This window comes from Neomonachus schauinslandi, chromosome 2, assembly GCF_002201575.2.
Source record: "Neomonachus schauinslandi chromosome 2, ASM220157v2, whole genome shotgun sequence".
Classification (NCBI taxonomy): domain Eukaryota; kingdom Metazoa; phylum Chordata; class Mammalia; order Carnivora; family Phocidae; genus Neomonachus; species Neomonachus schauinslandi.
The window spans coordinates 175,172,722-175,184,551 of NC_058404.1; the positions used below are offsets into that span (position 1 = coordinate 175,172,722).

Here is an 11,830-nt window from a genome sequence, read left to right on the forward strand (position 1 = left end):
TCTACCCATTTTTCTGTTTTTCTAATTTTCTATTCATTTATCTTTCTTTCCCACCTTATCTTTGAGGGGAGAGATTGCGTATAAAATATCTTTAGATTCTGGGAACATAAAATGGTACTTATGAAGTGTTGGGATTTTGGAATATAGGTGAGGTTTGGTGGGGTGAGGTCGGGAGACCAAGAAAGAATTCTTGAGATGTCTTCGATGCAAAAAGGTGGTTTTATTGGGGCACCTGGGTGGCTCAGTTGTTAAGCGTCTCCCTTGGGGTCAGGTCATGATCCCGTATCAGGTTCCTTGCTTTGCAAGAGGCCTGCTTCTCCCTCTCCCACTCCCCCTGCTTGTGTTCCCTCTCTGGCTGTGTCTCTCTCTGTCAAGTAAATAAATAAAAATCTTTAAAAAAAGAAAAAAAAGGAGGCTACCTCCATTAAAGAAAAAAAAGGTGGTTTTATTAAAGCACAGGGACAGGACCCATGGGTAGAAAGAGTGGCTGCACCAAGGTTGTGTGGGGTGGCTAATTACAGACCTTGGAGTTGGGGGGAGATAAGAAAAGAGGAGGTTTCAAAAGGATTTTCATATGTTAAAGAAGCTTCTCAAGATACCAGAGGCCTTGCCATTGTCAGATGAAGGTTGTTTTTCCCCTCTAGCAAGGCATTAATGTTAAGGTAGTTGGGAGCTTCCTGGAGGAACATTACACTCTGCCTGCTTCAATTAACTGTCAATGGGCTGCAGGTTATAAGGATATTTAATTGTATCTACATTTCCTTCTGGAAGCTAGGCCATTGATAGAAATGCTTTGTTCTTGTAGATTGCTAAGACATTTGTAAACTGAGGGAGACTACGTCTTTCAGGATTGTGATCTCTGTAAATTAACTATTTGTTTTTCTTTTCCTTAGCTTTAGAACAGCCAGGGGTGTATGAGGAATGTCACATATATCCCATCTGGTGTGGGAGAGTTGTGGCACCGGTGTCAGCTTCTCCTTTGTCTTCAGCTTGCCTTCTGTTCCCTCATCATGAAGTATATAGAAGGCACTAGAAATAAATTAGTTGATAGTATTAATTGACTTTAAACATTAGAAAAAAAAATACTCAAGTGTCATCCAGGGGCATAGTAATGAGATTTTCTTTGTAGATTTTTTTTTAAAGATATTAATTTATTTATTTGACAGAGAGAGCAAGAGAGTACAAGCAAAGGGAGTAGCAGAGGGCAAGGGAGAAGCAGGCTCCTTGCTGAGCAGAGAGCCCAATGCGGGGCTCGATCCCAGGACCCTGGGAACATGACCTGAGCCGAAGGTGGATGCTTAACCATATGAGCCACCCAGACACCCCTGTAGATTTCTTAAAATGTAATATGAAGTATAAGCATTTTAATTTCCTAAGAACATGGGACTTTTCTTCTTAGAGGGTTGTGCTGGAAGTACTGTTTTATCAAAGAGATTCACTCTTATGAGAAGAATCACCTTAGAGTTCCTCTAGTCTTTTTTTTTTTTAAAGATTTTGTTTATTTATTTGACAGAGAGAGACACAGTGAGAGAGGGAACACAAGCAGGGGGAGTGGGAGAGGGAGAAGCAGGCTTCCTGCGGAGCGGGGAGCCCGATGCGGGACTTGATCCCAGGACCCTGGAATCATGACCTGAGCCGAAGGCAGACGCTTAACGACTGAGCCACCCAGGTGCCACCAAGTTCCTCTAGTCTTTATCTCTTTAAGCCTAAAAAAGAAACAATGATCTGTTTGTATGCAGGGAGAATTAAAACCATCTAAGTGTTTCAATCAGAGAAAATTTAACACAAGGAATTGGTTACATGGGTGACTGGATACCAAAGGAAGACAATTTATGAGAAAGTAAGCAGAGATTAGAAACAGCAGGAAATACTACCATTCCTAAGACTGGAGGGACACATGAAAGAAGTGATGTTGTGAGAGCTCTGTAGCTGGTGCTCTATAGCAAGGGCTAAATTTTGCAGGAGGTGACACAGAGGGAAGGTGTATTTTGTAGGAGACAGAATAATGAAGAGAAGGAGCTGATGCCAGTGAAGCCACTGGAAACAGAATATAGAAATAATCTTACTTCCTTAATACACTTGAACTATATTCTGCTTCTGATTCCTATCTTTGGCCAGAGGCAAAGGCATTTGGACAATGCTGTTCCTACAATACTAAGCAAATCAAGAAGAAGAAGTATTACAAATATATTTTAAAAATAGGCAAATTACTGGCATTCAGAGATAAATCTCTCAAATATATCTTACTAAATAACATAAGATGATAACAAAACATTTACAGTTGTTTTATTGCTATGGAATAACTTGGGTGAAACTGCTGTAGGCAATGAACTTATTTAGAAGTGATGTCCATTAATTCACGAATTTGTATCAGTACAGAAAAATCTATGACTAAGTCTTTATTCCCTCATTTGGTTCACACATTAGAAGAAAAAATCCATTCTTCTTATCTGATTTAGAAAGAATAGTATTAAGATGGTAGAGCTCACTGACTTTTGAAAGCATAGGAAGAAATTGATTGAGCAATATTTCTAACCTCAGATCACTGTTGTATGCCATTTTTTAGTTTGAAATTACCCACTGATTCTGCTACAGGAAAATGATGTTAGACAATTTAAGTAATAGCAATCAAAATTAATGAATATGTTTTTATTAAATTCAAATGAACTGAAAGTATTGTCATTGAAATCACGTTTCCCTTATACAGAAGGAACACTTTTTTTCAATTTTTTTCCCAATAATCTTCACATATAATGAGATAGAACAAGTCAAAATAAATCCATTGTATTTGACCAACAATTGCCTAATTGGGGATTGAACTTCAGTTCATTTTTCTTCTGTAAGAGGATACATCTGTTTAAAAACAGAAGGAGAGGAAGTTGATTAACCATGGTTGCTGCAGTGACCAGAAGACTTCTGGGAAAGATGGTGGAGTAGGAGGACTCTAGTTCCTCATCTCACAGATACAACTGGATAACGTTCATATTAATGTAAACCACCCAGAAAATGACCCAAAGACTGGCAGAATAAACTCCACAACTAAATGTAGAAAAGAAGCCACACTGAAGAGGGTGGGAAGGGCAGAAATGTGGTCAGGAACTAAACAGAGTTGCAGGACTGTGGGAGAGAAGGACGCTGTAAACGTAGGGAGAGGAGAGAAAGAGATGCCCTCACACCAGGGAGGCTGACTGGGGAAGATGAATCCCCATAACATTTGGTTTTAAAAACCTAGAAGAGCTGAATTTTGTGAGTTCTTACAAATAGCAAGACTTAAAACCTGAATTTTAGAAGATCAGTTGGCTCAGCTCTGGGAAAGTTGGTGGGAAAGAGGAAATTGAGTGTCTAACCTTAAAGAGACAGTGTAACAGATAACCTGTGAAGATACAGCAAAGAAGCAGCAGTCTAAAAGGTGCTTGGGGTATATGGGAGGGAGAGTTATTTGGGCAGAAATCATTGAGGAACTCCTCCAGGAACAAAGGAACTGGCAGGTGTCATTTCTCTCCCCTGTCCCCCAGCATAAACACACAGCCACCCTTAAGACTTGCTACCTAACTTGCTAACACTGCTTCCCCACTCCTCCATATTGTGCTTCTGTGAATCTACCCCTCTGGACAGCTTGCCTCAGTCCAGGTGCGGTAGGGCTCCTCCCACAGAGGACCTCAGCATTCAAAGCTTGCTAGCACCACTGCACTGCCCTTCTGTGCTGTGCTTCACCACATTTGCCCTCTCCCATATGCTTTTGGCCAGAGCCCATACAGGATGGTAGTGTAAGCCTAGAAGGGTGCAAGCAGCCCCTACAGTAGCCAGCACCACTCCAAAGTGACTCCTGCCCCAGAAAGAGGGAAAGATAAACACACACACCAGTCAAAGGCCCAGCATTGGGATGGAGGCAGATAGTGGTCTGAATGCAGGTCCCACACACCAGCAAAAACGTCTTAGAGCACAACACTGCAGGGAAAGCACCCTGCAGTTTTGTGCTACTGCATCTCTGGGAAATACTTGGTCTGACTCAACCCTACCAAGGTGTCCCAAGACTGGCCCACTAACACCACAGGGAACAAACACTGCCCACAACAGTTAGAGAGAGCTATTGTAGACGATTGCACTGAAGGAAAAAACAGTTCAGTCACAACACCAGGGCACATGCATCACACATAGGAAACACCCCTGAAGTTCCAGGTTCTGGTGAACAGGGGACACTACATGGTAGAGCACTACAGGATCTCTTCTTCATAAGGCCACTACTTTCAAGTGCAATAGACATAGCTGTCTTAACACATAAAAACACACAGAGAGTTAGATAAAATGAAGAGACAGAGGAGTATGTCTCAAATTAAAGAATAAAACCAGAGTCACAGCAAGCGACCTAAGTGAAAGATAACTAATATACCTGATAAGAAATTTAAAGTAATGATCATAAAGATAATAACTGGATGTGAGAAAAGAGTGGAGGACATCAGCAAGACCCTTAACAGTGAAATGAAAAAGAACAAATCAGAGATGAAGAACACAATAAATGAAAAGAAAAATACACGAGACCAAATAGACTAGATGAAACAAAAGGACAAACCTGTGACCTGGAGGCTAGAGTAATAGAAACTGATCAAGTGAGAGAAAAAAATAATGCAAAATGAGAAGAGACTTAGGGAACTCAGTGACACCATCAAGCATAATGTCATTGGTATTTTAGGGATCCCAGAAGGAGAAGAGAGAGAAAAGGGGCAGAAAATGTATTTGAAGAAATGATAGCTGGAATGAAACTTCCTGAATTTGGGGAAGGAAACAGAAATCCAGATGTGGGAGGCACAAAGATCCCCCAACAAAATCAACCCAAGGAGGTCCACACCAAGACACAGTAATTAAGATGGCAAAACAGAGTGGTAAAGAGAGAATATTAAAAGCAACAAAAAGAAGAAAAAAAGAAAGAAAAATAAAAGCAGTTACATACAAGGGAAATCCCATAAAACTATTAGCTAATTTTTCAGCAGAAACTTTGCAGGCCAGAGGGTAGTGTCATGATGTATCCAAAGTGCTGAAAAGAAAAACTCTGCAGCCAAAAACACTCTATCCAGTAAGTATTTCATTCAGAATTGAAGGAGAGATAAAAAGTTTACCAGAGAAAAATACAAGTTAAAAGAACTCATGACCACTAAACTAGCCCTACAAGAAATGTTAAAAGGGATTCTTCGAGTGGAAGGGAAAGAATATAAACAAGAGTAAGGAAAGTAGGAAGCACAAAAGCAGTAACAATAAGTATATCTGCAAAAATCAGTCAAGGGACTCAAAAAATAAAAGGATATAAAGTATGACACTATATACATAAAACATGGGGAGCAGAGGAGTAAGAATAGTTTCAAACTTAAGCATCCATCAACTTAATATAGATGACTAAATACAAAAGATGTTATGTACGAGCCGAATGGTAACAAACCAAAACCAATAATAGATATGCAAAAAATAAAGAGAAAAGATTCCAAGTATCATTAAGAAAGCCAACTAATCATGAGAGAAGCTAGCAAGAGAAGAAAGGAATGAAGAAAAAACACAAAAACAACCATAAAACAAGGAACAAAATAGCAAACTTACCCATCGATAATTTCCTGGAATGTAAATGGACTAAACATTCTGCTCCAAAGACATAGAGTGACAGAATGGATAAAAAACAAGACCCATCCTTATGCTGCCTACAAAAGACTCATTTCAGACCTAAAGACACATGCAGATTGATGGCTGGGTAGTATTCCATTGTGTGTATATATATATATATATTTATATACGACCTCTTCTTTATCCATTCATCAGTTGATGGACATTTGGGCTCTCTCCATAATTTAGCTATTGTTGATAATGCTGCTATAAACATCAGGGTTCATGTACCCCTTTGAATCTGTAGTTTTGCATTCTTTGGATAAATACATAGTAGTGCAATTCCTGGATAATGGGGTAGTTCTATTTGTATCTTTCTGAGGAACTTTCAGAGTGGATGCACCAGTTTGCTTTCTCACCAACAGTTGAAGAGAGTTCCCGTTTCTAAAAAATAAATAAATAAATAAATAAATAAATAAAATTATGTTAAATGAAATAAGTCAATCAGGGAAAGACCATATGATCTCACTCATATGGAGAATTTAAGAAAGAAAACAAATGAACATATAGGAAGGGGGGGGGAGAAAAAAAAGAGGGAGGGAAATAAACCATAAGAGACTCTTAACAATAGTGAACAAACTGAAGGTTGATGGAGGGATATGGGTGGGCAATGGGCCAGATAGGTGATGGATATTAAAGAGGGCACTTGTTGTAATGAACACTGAGTATTGTATGTAAGTGATGAATCACTGAATTCTACTCCAGAAACCAATATTTCACTGTATGTTCACTAACTAAAATTAAAACAAACAAACAAACCAGAAAAGACATATGCAGATTGAAAGTGAAGGGATGGAGAAACATTTAAGATGCAAATGAATGTGAAATGGAAGCCAGGTAGCAATATTTATATTAGACAAAATAGACTTTAAAACAAAGACTGTAACAAAAGACAAAGAAGGAGACTATATAATCATTAAAAGGACAATTCAACAAAAAGATAAAATAATTGTAAATATTTTTGCACCCAACATGGGAGCACCCAAATACTTAAAGCAGTTAGTAACAAATATAAAGAAAGTAATTGATAGTAATACAGTAGTAGTAGGGGACCTTAACATCCCATTTATAATCAATGGACACATCATCCAAACAGAAAATCAATAAGGAAACACTAGCTTTGAATGACACATCAGACTGATGGTTTTTACAGATATATTCAGAACATTCCATCCTAAAACAGCAGAATACATTCTTTTCTTTTCTTCTTTTTTTTTTTTTTTAAGATTTTATTTATTTGACAGAGAGAGACACAGTGAGAGAGGGAACACAAGCAGGAGTGGGAGAGGGAAAAGCAGGCTTCCCGCTGAGCAGACAGCCTGATGCGGGGCTCAATCCCAGGACCCTGGGATCATGACCTGAGCCGAAGGCAGACGCTTAACGACTGAGCCACCCAGGTGCCCCAAGAGTACATTCTTTTCAAGTGCATATGGAACATTCTCCAAAATAGGTCACATATTAGGCCACAAAACAAGTCTCAACAAATTCAGAAAGATCAAAGTCATTCCATGCATCTTTTCTGATGACAACACTATGAAACTAGAAATCAACAACAAGAAAAAATCTGGAAAGACCACAAATACATGGAGATTATATCACAAACTATTAAACAATGAATGAGTCAGAATGAAATTAAAGAAGAAATAAAAGAATACGTGCAGACAAATGAAAATGAAAACCCAATGGTCCAAAACATCTGGGATTCAACAAAAACTATTTTACAAGGAAGTTTATAGAAATATTGGCCTACCTCAAGAAGCAGGAAAAATCTTAAGTAAACAACCTAAACTTACACCTAAAGGAGTTAGTAAAAGAAGAACAAACAAAACCAAAAACCAGTAGAAGGAAGGAAATAATAAAGATTAGAGTAGAAATAAATGATATAGAAACTAAAAAAACAAAACCGAAACAACAGCAACAACAACAACAAAACAAATCAATGAAATAGGACATAGCTGGTTTTTTGAAAAGATCAATAAAATTGATAAACATCTAGCCAGACTCATAAGAGAGAGAGAGAGGACTCAAAGTCAGAAATGAAAAAGGAGAAATTACAACTGATACCACAGAAATACAAAAGATTTTAAGAGATTATGAAAAGCTTTATGCCAACAAATTGGACAACTTACAAAAAATGGATAAATTTCTAGAATACATAATCTCCCAAATTTAATCAGGAATAAATAGAAAATTTGAACAGACTGACTTCCAGCAATGAAATTAAATCAGTAATCAAAAAACTTTCAATAAACAGAAGTCCAAGACTAGATGCCTTCACAGGTAAATTCTACCAACATTTAAAGAAGAGTTAATACTTACTCTTCTCAAACTACTTCAAAAAAATAGAAGAGGAAGGAAAACTTCCAAATTCATTCTATGAGACCAGTACTACCCTGATACTAAAACCAGATAAAGACACTACAAGAAAAAAAATTACAGGCCAATATAGCTGATGAACATAGATGCAAAAATCCTCTACAAGGTATTAGCAAACTGAACCCAACAGTATATTGAAAAAATCATTCATCATGATCAAGTGGGATTTATTCCTAGGATACAAGAGTGGTTCAATATTTGCAAATCAATCAATGTGATACATCACATCAATAAGAGAAAGGGTAAAAACTCTATAATCATTTCAATAGATGCAGACAAAGCATTTAACAAAGTACAATAGCGATGCAGGATCTAGTTACAATGTAGCTATAAAGTGCTGCCTTGTCTTTGCCCCCTGCTCAAAATAAAGCTGTTACCTTTCTAGCCCTGTCCGCCATGGTGCTTAGCAGCCAGGGATGCATGGTCTCAGACATGTTTACCAAGTAAAACACTGACTTGAGGGGCGCCTGGGTGGCTCAGTCATTAAGTGTCTGCCTTCGGCTCAGGTCATGATCCCAGGGTCCTGGGATCGAGCCCCGCATCGGGCTCCCTGCTCAGCGGGGAGTCTACTTCTTCCTCTCCCACTCCCCCTGCTTGTGTTCCCTCTCTCGCTGTGTCTCTGTCTGTCAAATAAATAAATAAAATCTTTAAAAAAAAAAAAAAAAGTACAATAGCTATTCATTATTAAAAGAAAAAAAAAACTCAGCAAAGTATGTTTAAAGGGAACATAACTCAACATAATAAAGACCTTATGTGAAAAAATCACAGCTAACATCATACATTTTGGTGAAAAACTGAAAGATTCCCCCCTAAGATCAGGACAAGACAAGAATGTCCACTCTCACCACTTTTATTCAATATAGTATTGGAAGTCCTAGCCACAGCCATCAAACAACAAAAAGAAATAAAAAGCATCTAAATTGGTAAGGAAGAAGCAAAATGTACACTATTTGCAGATGACATGATACTATATATAGAAAGCCCTGAAGTCCACCAAAAACTGCTATAACTGTTAAATGAATTTAGTAAGGTTGCAGGATACAGAATTAAAGTACAGAAATCTATTGCAGTTCTATACACTAGTAATGAAGTTATAGAGAAATTAAGAAAGCAATCCCACTTACAACTGCGCCCAAAAGAATAAAATACCTAGAAATAAACTTAACCAAGGAGGTGAAAGACCTGTATTCTGAAAACTATAAACCACTGATGAATGAAATTGAGGATAACACACAAAAAATGGAAAGATATTCCATGCTCATATATTGAGAGAAATATTTTTTAAATGTCCCTACTACCCAAAGCAATCTATAAAGTTAATGCAATCCCTACCAAAATGCCAACAATAGTTTTCATAACACTAGAACAAATCATCCTAAAATTTGTATGGAACCACAAAAGACCCTGAATAGCCAAAACAAACTTGAAAAAGGAAAAAAAACCCTGGAGGTATCACAATTACAGATTTCAAGGAATACTACAAGGCTGTAGTAACCAAAACAGAGTAATACTGGCACAAAAATAGGCACATAGATTAATGGAACAGTATAGAAAGCACAGAAGCACAACAATTATTTTATGGCAATCAATCGACAAAAGAGGCAAGAAAATAAGAATATGCAGTGGGAAAAAGACAGTCTCTTTAACAAATGGTGTTGGGAAAACTGAGAGCTACATGCAAAAGAATGAAACTGGACCACTTTTTTACACCATGCACAAAAATAAACTCAAAATGGATTAAAGATCTAAATGTGAGACTTGAAACCATAAAAATCCTAGAAGAGAGCACAGGCAATAATTTCTCTGACGTCGGCCACAGAAACATTTTTCTAGATATGTCTACCGAGGTAAGGGAAATAAAAGCAAAATTAAATTGGGACTACATCAAAATAAAAATCTTCTGGTCGGTGAAGGAACAATCAACAAAACTAAAGGGCAACCTAGTGAATGGGAAAAGATACTTGCAAATGACATATCTGATGAAGGGTTAGTTTCCAAAGTATGTAAAGAACTGATACAACTTAATACCCAAAAGACAATGTGATTAGAAAATGAGCAGAAGACATGAACAGACATTTCTCCAAAAAAGACATCCAAATGGCAAAGCAGACACATGAAAAGATGCTCACCATCACTCATCATCAGGGAAATGCAAATCAAAATACAATGAAATATCACCTCACAGCTGTCAGAATGGCTAAAATTAAAAACACAAGAAACAAGTGTTGGCGAGGATGTGGAGAAAAAGGAACCCTATTGCACTGTTGGTGGGACTGCAAACTGGTATACCCACTGTGGAAAACAGTAAGGAGTTTCCTCAAAAATTAAAGACAGAACTACTCTATGATCCAGCAATTGCACTACTGTGTATTTACCGAAAGAATACAAAAACATTAATTCGAAAAGATAAATGCACCCTGTATTTATTGCAGCATTATTTACAGTAGCCAAATTATAGAGGCAGCTCAAGTGTCAGTGATAGATGAATGAATAAAGATGTTTTATATTTACATACAATGGAATATTTTTCAGCCTAAAAAAGAATGAAATCTTGCCATTTGCCACAATATGGATGGAGCTAGAGAGTATAATCCTAAGTGAAATGTCAAAGACAAATACCATATGATTTCACTCATATGTGGAATCTAAGAAATGAAAACTAATGAACAAAGGGGGGAGGAAAAAAGAGGGAGAGATAAACTAAGAAACAGACTCTTAACTATAAAGAACAATGTGATGGTTACCAGAGGTGAGATAGGTGGAGGAATGGGTGCAATAGGTGATAGGGATTAAAGAGTATATTTATGATGATGAGCATGGGTAATGTATAGAATTGTTGAATCACTAGATTGTACCTGAAACTAATATAACTACTGTATGTTAATTATACAGGAATTAAAATTTTAAAAAAATAGAATAACATTTAAATGCAAAAAACATTTTGCACTTAATGCACCTTAACCTTTAGCATCTTTTTGGGCTTATCTAATCAGAGTTTTTCAGGCAAAGACCAAGACCAAGTGGGCCTTGGAGGAGCAATAGATGGGTAGTTTAGACAGAAGAAATACTCTGTGCAAGAGCCTAGAGGTAAGTCATATCAGGGACCAGCAAATAATTCTACATAGGTAAAATGTTGAACACTGATGTAAATGTAACAAAATATGCAATGTTTGTAAGGAGGATCCATGTCCTGAAAGCACTGTAATTTGGCACATTATTCTAAGAGTGATGGGATTTCACTGACTTTATGAAAGGGAGGGACATGTTCAAATTTTCATTTTACAGCACTTTTGTCTTGTTGAGAAAATATTGATAGTGATAATTGTGTTGGTTTGAAGGGAGAGAAAGCAATTCAAATACTGTAGTAATTATTCTTGAAAATGATGCTAGTTCCCGAGCTACTTAGATGTCAGAGGAACTAGAATTGGGATGATTTAAAAGCCATAAAGAAGAAAGCAATGAAAAGTCATTGATTAGATAGATAAGACATTGGAATTAGAAGAAAGAGTTAAGTATGATTCATTGAATTTTGACTTCCTGACTTCTGATTCTAAGTGAACTTGGATTTCAGTACATTCAATAAAGGTGATAGCATCTTATAAACCTACAGTTTTTGGAGGAGGAGCTATAAATGGGTCTTCACAAGCACAACCACCATGTCTTATTTTCTACAATAAATAAGTTGTAGAGTAATAAAACCAGAAGTGGTTTTCTCATGACATTGCTTGGTACTTTACCTTATTAGTGATGGATATGAATTTTAATCCACAAATTAAGGTATGCATGAAATTTTATTTTCTTTTTCTGT

At 37.1% G+C, this 11,830-nt stretch overlaps 1 non-coding gene across 1 annotated transcript; it reads left to right on the forward strand.

The window, feature by feature from the left end:
• The first annotated feature begins 8,325 nt into the window (after window positions 1-8,325).
• LOC123324228 lies at window positions 8,326-8,456 on the forward strand. Its single transcript, XR_006539708.1, has one exon. It is a non-coding gene; the product is annotated as a small nucleolar RNA SNORA63 (small nucleolar RNA).
• Window positions 8,457-11,830: the final 3,374 nt, after the last annotated feature.